This window comes from Humulus lupulus, chromosome 3 (genome assembly GCF_963169125.1).
Source record: "Humulus lupulus chromosome 3, drHumLupu1.1, whole genome shotgun sequence".
Lineage (NCBI taxonomy): Eukaryota > Viridiplantae > Streptophyta > Magnoliopsida > Rosales > Cannabaceae > Humulus > Humulus lupulus.
In genome coordinates, this window is record NC_084795.1 from 110,593,281 (window position 1) to 110,602,122 (window position 8,842).

Consider the following 8,842-nt stretch of genomic DNA (forward strand, 5'->3'; position numbering starts at 1 on the left):
GGTTAATGAATTTATGGGATAGGTTAAGGGCAATATGACATTGACAGAATATGCCCTAAAGTTTGATAGACTCGCGAAGTTTACACCGGATCTTGTGCCTACTGATGCAGCTAGGCAAGATAGATTTATCAGAGGGCTTAATGCTATGATAGCCCGAGATGTGAGGATTACAACAGTTTCTGGGGGGACAACTTATGCCCAGGCTGTTGAAAAGGCTCTTACCGCTAAGGAAGCGGAGAACAAGAACTGGAGGGAGAGTGCGGCAAGACGGGAGGGCCGCAGGGCGGTGCCTCCATACTTTGGGTCTGGTAGGGGCGGAGGCCCCAGTGATTTGAAGAGGAAGACCCCTGATGCTTTGACTGCTCTTGGTCCTGATAGGAGAGGTCGTGGTACTCAGGGAGGCGATGATACGTGGAAGAGTTATCCAGAATGCACGAGGTGCAGAAGACGCCATCCAGGTGAATGTCGGGCTAAGGCCTGTTATGTGTGCGGAGTGGTAGGACACCTCAAGAAAGACTTCCCAACAATGAAGAAAGGGAAAGCATGGAAGGTGGATAGCTTGACTCCAGCTCAAGTGTTCACCCTGACGCAGGGAGAGGCCGAGGCTAGTCCCTCGGTGGTGACAGGTCAGCTTTCTAGCGCTGGCTCTCCTTTTACTGTATTGATTGACTCTGGTGCTACACATTCATTTGTTTCTAGTAAGGTAATTGATAGACTATGTAGACCTAGTGAGTATTATACTATGGGGTTTGGGACTATATTTCCTACAGGAGAACTGGTAGTTTCTAGGAGGTGGATTAGAGCAATGTCAGTGATGGTTGATGGTAGGGAATTGTCAGTAGACTTGATTGAGTTGGGTATGGAGGACTTTGATATGATTTTGGGGATGAATTGGCTGGTTAGATATGGAGCTACTATTGACTGTAGGAAGAAGATGGTGACCTTTGAGACAGAGGGCGAGGATCCCTTTGTCATTGTGGGAGCTGTATGTGGACCCCGCATACCCATGATATCAATGCTGATAGCCAGGGACTTATTACAGGGTGGATGTTGGGCTTTCTAGCTAGTGTGGTGGATACCACTAGGGTTTTTACAACAGGGTCGGGGGAGACCAGATTGGTTTGTGAGTTCTTGGATGTATTTCCTGAGGATTTACCAGGGTTTCCGCCGCATAGGGAGATTCAGTTTGTTATTGAGTTAGTGCAAGGGACAAAGCCAGTGTCGAGGGCACCATATAGAATGGCACCGGCAGAATTGAAGGAATTGAAGATACAGTTACAGGAGCTTCTGGATTTGGGGTTCATCAGGCCGAGCTACTCACCATGGGGTGCTCTAGTTTTGTTTGTGAAGAAGAAGGACGAGACTTTGAGAATGTGTATAGACTACAGAGAGTTGAACAAGTTGACTATCAAGAATAAATATCCTTTACCAAGGATTGACGACTTGTTTGATCAGCTGCAGAGAAAGATGGTATTCTTGATGATTAATCTTCGATCTGGTTATCACCAGCTGAGGATCAAGGATGAGGATATATCGAAGATGGCCTTCCGAACGAGGTATGGATACTATGAGTTTCTGGTCATGTCGTTTGGTTTGACCAATGCTCCAACAGCCTTCATGGACTTAATGAATAGGGTGTTCAAGGACTTCTTGGATCAGTTTTTCATTATTTTCATCGACGACATTTTAGTATACTCTAGTTCAGAGGCAGAGCACGAATTTCATCTTCGACAGGTTCTGCAGAGGTTGAGAGAGCATCAATTGTACGCCAAGTTTAAGAAGTGTGAATTTTGGCTACCAGAAGTGACATTCCTTGGACATATTGTTGGTGCGGATGGGATTAAGGTGGATCCATCTAAGGTGGAGGCAGTGAGAGATTGGTCAAGGCCAAGGAATGCCTCAAAGGTTCAGAGTTTCCTCAGGTTAGCAGGTTACTACAAACGGTTTGTAGAAGGGTTCTCAAAGATTGCGACATCGATGACAGAATTGACACGGAAGAATTTGAACTTCGTCTGGTCAGACAAGTGTGAGAACAATTTTCAGGAATTGAAGCAGCGACTCATTACTACACCTGTGATGAGTCTTCCTTCAGAGGAATGAAATTTTGTGGTATATTGCGATGCGTTAAGGTTGGGTTTGGGTTGTGTGTTGATGCAGAATGAGAAAGTTATTGCTTATGCGTCATGACAGCTAAAGGAGTATGAGCAGTGGTATCCTACCCATGATCTAGAATTAGCAGCGATAGTATTCACCTTGAAGGTGTGGTGACATTATCTGTATGGAGAGAAGTGTGAGATATACACCGACCACAAGATTTTGAAGTACTTTTCACCCAGAAGGATCTAAACATGAGGCAGAGATATTGGTTGGAATCTGTAGAGGACTATGACTGTGACATTCTTTACCACCCAGAAAAAGCTAACGTAGTGGCGGATACGTTGAGCCGAAGAGGCTCGGGGCAGTTATTTAGTTCTACTCAGATTTCCAAAGAATTGGCTGATGAGATGTCCAGGGCGAGGATAGAACTGGTGGTGGGCCAGTTGGCCAACATTATTTTGCAGTCGCCCATACTAGAGCGAATTAAGGAGGGTCAATTGGTATATTTACAAATATAGGATGTTAGAGAGAATGTCTTAGCGGGGGTAGCTAAGGACTATTCTATTTTTGAGGTTGGTGTTCTACGGTATCAAGGGCAGATTTGTGTTCCAGCTGATGTAGGGATCAGACGTGAGATATTGGATGAATCACATACTACGTCGTACTCACTTCATCCAGGTACCACGAAGATGTACCAAGATCTACAAACGTTATATTGGTGGCCCAGAATGAAGAAGGATGTGGTGGAGTACGTAGCCAGATGTTTAACCTGTCAGCAGGTGAAAGCTGAGCATCAGCTACCAGCAGGGTTGCTTCATCCTTTGGGTATTCCCGAGTGGAAATGGGAGGATATTACGATGGACTTTGTGGGAGGTTTACCCAGGACAGTAGGGCTTCATGACTCGATGTGGGTGATAGTGGACAGATACACCAGGTCAGCTCATTTCCTTCCAGTGAAGATGACTTATATGGTGGATTAGTATGCAGAGTTGTACGTGAAGGAGATCATATGTCTTCACGGGTTCCTAAGTCTATAGTGTCAGAATGAGATCCTATCTTTACCTCGGTGTTTTGGGGTAGTTTGCAGAAGGCTATGGGGACTCAATTGAAGTTCAGCACGGCCTTTCATCCTCAGACTGATGGATAGTCTGAGAGGAAAATTCAGGTATTGGAGGATATGCTTCGAGCGTGCGTGATCAATTTTGAGGGATCGTGGAGTAAGTATCTCCCGTTGATTGAGTTTTCATACAACAACATTTATCAATCAACGATTGAAGTGGCTCCATATGAGATGTTATATGGGAGGAGATGTAGATCACCCATTCATTGGGATTAGATGGGTGAGAGGAAGTATTTGGGGCTGGAACATGGTCCAGAAGACAAATGAAGCTATTGAGAAGATCCGAGCTAGGATGCTTGCTTCACAGAGCATGCAAAAAAGTTACGCTGATCCTAAGCGTAGAGACGTGGAGTTTCAAGTTAAGGACCACGTGTTTTTGCGAGTTTCACCATTGCGAGGGGTGAGGAGGTTTGGGAAGAAGGGCAAGTTGAGCCCTAGATTCATTGGACCTTTTGAGATCCTGGAAAGGATCAAACAGGTGGCTTACAGGTTAGCTTTGCCACCATCATTGTCGGGAGTTCATGACATATTCCATGTTTCTATGCTCTGGAAGTACATCTCAAATACGACACATGTGTTAAAGTATGAAGACTTGGAATTGCAAACCGATTTATCTTAAGAGGAACAACTGGTTTGGATCTTAGACAGGAAGGACAAGGTCCTACGAAACAAAACAATTCCTCTGGTTAAGGTATTATGGAAGAATAGTAGGGTCCAGGAGGCGACCTTGGAGCTTGAGTTAGCGATGCGGGATAAGTATTCCGAGTTATTCAGGTAAATTTTGAGGACGAAATCCTCATTAGGAGAGGATAGTTGTAACGACCCAAAACTTACTAATAAGGCTTAAGGGCCTTGATTAGTGTGCCGGGAAGGCATAATTGGTTTATATGTTATTTAAATTATTTAATGCATGATTATGTGATAAGCATGCTTATATGATTATATGGATATATGAGACGCATGATTATGAGTATTAGTATGCACGTAGGCCCTGTTTAGATTATAATGGCATATTCATAATTTTGGCCCGTTGAGGGCATAAATGTAATTATTTGCAATAAATTGTTAAGACCACATTATTATGTGGATATATTTGTAGCTTATGACTCAAGGCGATCCTAGTGAGTGGTTCAGCGAAATAGTCACAGTGGGGGTTTATACCCGGCTCGGGGGAGCCTAGAGGTATTTCTGGGAATTTGGGAAATATATTGGAGAGTATTGGATATTGAGGAAAATAATTGGTGATTAGTTAGGTGACGAGATTTAAGCAGCAATTATTAGGGACACTTGAGGAATTAGCGGGAATTTGGAACAAATGACCAAAATGCCCTTAAAATGTTTAAAGGCATAGGTTTTAATGGGAGGACAAAATGGTCATTTGATGGTTAAAAAGAGGATAAGGGTCTTTCTGACCTTAAGCTAGAGCTTGGGGTTTGGGTTCTTGGTGAAGCTAGAAGATTTAGCAGGAATTAGCCACCCAATTAAGGTAAAGTTTAAAAGTTTTGATGAGTTTTATAAGTTTTGTTGGAGTTGATTTCTAAACTTGAACTTTGGATGGAAATTAAGGGATTTGAGCTTTGGGAACTGAGGAGCTAAACGCTGGAAGGGCATAGAGGGCAACCTAGGGTCAAATTCTCCATTAAAGGTAGCAATTATGGACTTGATCATTTGAGTTTCTAAGTTGATTCTGGTTTTTCAGATGAGTTTTTGAGCTTCAAACTCAATTCTTGTTTTTCTGTGTTTAATGATGCATGTGGCCAAGTTTGATGTTGTTGGGCCATGTGGGATAAGATGTAGTGGATGGTAGGCTTAGTTTGACGTGTGGTTGAGGTTTGGAGGGGATTTATGGAGTTTTGGCTCGGGGAAATTCGAAAGAAAAACTCAGGGGATTTCTGGTGCTATCTGTAGTGTTGTAGTGCTAGAAGTAGAGCACTACAACGCTATGCCTGGGTTTTCTAGGAGATTTTGTTTCTGTTTGTAGCATTGTACCGCCCACCTTGTGGCGCTGTAGCACTACCCTGCCTTCAAAAATGGATTTTTGGGTATTTTTCTTAGGGTTTTCGCTCGGGGGCTCGGGGTTTGATTCCACCACCCCGTTTGGTGGAAATGGGGCTTCCCGAGGGCTTGGGATTGGTCCTGAGGTTAGATACAGAATTGAGGTTTAATTATGGTTCTATTTTATAGTTATGACTAGGTGTATGCTAGGGCTCGAACGGGATCATGCTTGAAGGTCATTTTCATTAATCAAAGCAACCGGAAGCAAAGGTAAGAAACTGCACCCGGTTTTGTGATTATGTTGGGTCTAAGAGTTCCCTATATTTGTATGTGATGTCATAAGATGGTATTATGCCATGGGGACATGCGATAAATGGCCAAAGAGTGTCGGAATCAATAATTGTGCACAGGGCGTGGCTCAGCCATTGGTAGCTGAGGTTAAGTACATAATCACTGAGCTCGGCCTAAGCGAGCCAGAGTCGATGGGATAATCAGAGGGTGCGGCCTAAGGGCGTCGACCCTGGATATTGTGTGATATGTTTATTATTGTTTAACTGATGATTGTGACAAGTTTGTTATCTGGATGACTGATTATTGGCTTATAGTTTGATGTCTTTGATTATGTGGGCAATATGACCTATTGTATATCTGAGTGATGATTTGTGAAATATTTGACTGTTGATTATTGTTTATGCTCTGTAACATGGCTTTCTTGTTGGGCCTTAGCTCACGGGTGCTGCGTGGTGCAGGTAAAGGCAAGGGCAAGGTGGACTAGTCCTAAGTTGGAGAGCTCTGGGGCTGAATGTACATAGTCAGCTGATCGGCCGCCACGGCTGAGAGATGGTACAGGGACAGGAGAACCTAAAATGTCTATTTTTCCCTTAGAGTGGCCAGTAGTTGTATATATCCTGGAATTTTGTAAATTATCCTTTAAATTCTATTTCTTTTGGGATCCCATGTACGAAATGTTTAATTAAATGAAATATATCTTTTATGACCAAAATCTTTACCCTAGTTCAATTATAGTTTCTGTAACACGTTTCTAACTAAATGACTTGATTAACATGTCTTGCACATTTATAAACACACAATGTAATTGTGTTGGCTACCCAAGGCGTTACAGTCTCTTAACTCTTACCTTATTGTGTTTATGTAATTTTTATTTAACTATTCTCAAATATTGTTTTACTTATATCTTTTGTCTTGGGTTGTATCACAAAGGAAAGGTTATCTATAGCCTAACCCTATCAACTAGTTCTCGCCACCGTGGAATCTCCCTCCTCTAGGTTTGTCCATTCTTGAGCTCAGGTGTAACACCCCACGTCACTATGGTTGCTTCCTAGAATGACGACTAGCCCTGTAAACCAACACGAGTCTTTCCAGTGTGCTTTGTCCTCACTCGCACGCTTCTTGGAAAAACTTCGCAGGAGGTCACCCATCATGAGACTACTCCAGGTCAAGCACGCTTGACTTTGGAGTTCTCAAGTGATGGACCACTTAAAAGAATATGCATCTTGTTGGCATAGGTAGTACCCATAAATCCATTTTAGCCATCTTCAATTGTGTAGTCCCATACCTACACAGTCTTAGAATCATCACACTTGACCTTCCCCAGGTGATGTGGGATTACACATCTTTTTACCCAGTCTTTCCCCCTGCAGATCATGGGAGTTCTATTGTCGCTATCACCCCCCACCCCTTAGGGGTCCGACGTCCCCGTCGACCACACTCCCGGCTGGGTCAAGGCTCTGATACCATTTGTAACACCCCACGTCACTATGGTTGCTTTCTGGAATGATGACTGGCCCTGCAAACTAACACAAGTCTTTCCAACGTGCTTTGTCCCACTCGCATGCTTCTTAGGAAAACTTTCGAGGAGGTCACCAATCATGAGACTACTTCAGGTCAAGCACTCTTAACTTTGGAGTTCCCAAGTGATGGGCTGCCGAAAAGAAGATGCATCTTGTTTGCATAGGTAGTACCCATCAATCCATTTAAGACCTCTTAAACTGTGTAGTCCCATACCTACACAGTCTTAGAATCATCACACTTGACCTTCCCCAGGTGATGTGGGATTGTACAGCTTTTTACCCAGTCTTTCCCCTTGCGGATCATGGGATTCTGACTGTCACAATAATAGGGATTAGGCCAGGGGCCTATAGATTGACCTTACCCCAGTATGGGTAGAGGCTCACGATGTGTTACTGGTGCCAATGTTGAAGAAATGGGTGACGAGTACAACCCCTGATTGGGTGAGGAGACTCTGGAAATTCAGTGAACCTTATCGTGTAAGGAAAAGCCAGTAGAAATTCTGGATAAAAGAGAGAAAGTCTTACAGAATAAGACTATCGTTCTTGTGAAAGTGTTGCAAGGAAGTGACGAGATAAAGGACCTGACTCTGGAGATATATTCAGGTTTGCGGAATTAATATCCTAAGGTGTTTGACCAAATTTCGAGGATGAAATTTTAATAAGGAGGGGATAGTTGTAACATCTCTAATTTGATATTAAGGCTAAGTTCCTTGACTACAGTGCCTGGAGGGCCTAATTGGGATTATCTAAGCGAGTAATGGATTATATGTGTGATTATGTGATATAAATGAATTGTGTGGTAATGTGATTAGACATGTATGTTTTATGTGTATTAAATGTGCATGTGGGCCCATTTCTGTGAATAGGGGCATGTTTGTAATTTTGGCCCGTTGAGGGCATAAATGTAATTATGTTTGCATTGTGAGTGAGACCCCAGTGTTATGGGGATATATTTGAGATTTGTGGTCTGAGACGAACCTATGGAGCGGATTAGCATAATAGTCACAACGGGGTTAGGTACCCGACTCGGGGTGAACCTATGGGTATTTTGAGAACTTGGCATGCGCTTGGGATTTTCCAAGTAGCAGGTAATTATTTAGTAATTATTTGAGTATGTTGGGATTAGATGGGAAGTTATAGGAACACTCGAGGAATTAACGAGAGATGACAAATGACGAGATTGCCCTTGGTGGCATTAAAGGATTAAGGTTTGACCTTAGGGGTAAATGGGTCATTTTGTACTAAGGGATAGCTTAGAGCAGGTTGAGTAGCATTGAGAAACCACTAGAACTAAGGAAACAACAAAAATAGAAATTCCCAGCCCTTATCTCTCTCTCGGCTCTCTCTCCCTTTCTTGGTGACTTAGAGTATTTTGGGAAGAATTGAAGGGGAATACTCAAAATTTGAGTTGGAAGTTGGGGATTTACAGCTGGAGGAGTTGGAAATCCAGTCTAAGGTTAGAATTATCAAGTGAGGTAAGAATTATGATATTGAATTTGTGAAGTTTTGTTGTAATTTCTTAAGCTTTTCTTAGGTGTAAACTTTGGTTTGATTGTTGAGTTTGGATGGGTTATGAGCTTGGAATTTCGGGTGGTTTTCCTGTTGATGCTGCTGTGATATAGATTGTACGCTGAATTTTGAGTGCAAGGGTCGACTTGGGTGAGAAGTTATAGGTTTGGATGGGAAGAAAATGTAGAAAAATGGTGAGGTTTCTGGGTTTTGGGGCTCGAGTTACGGCCTTGTTCATCAAGCGCTGCGGCCCGCTTGAACACAGAGGCTTGGGGGCCTCGGAATTTTGCCCAGGCGCCACGTCCTGTGT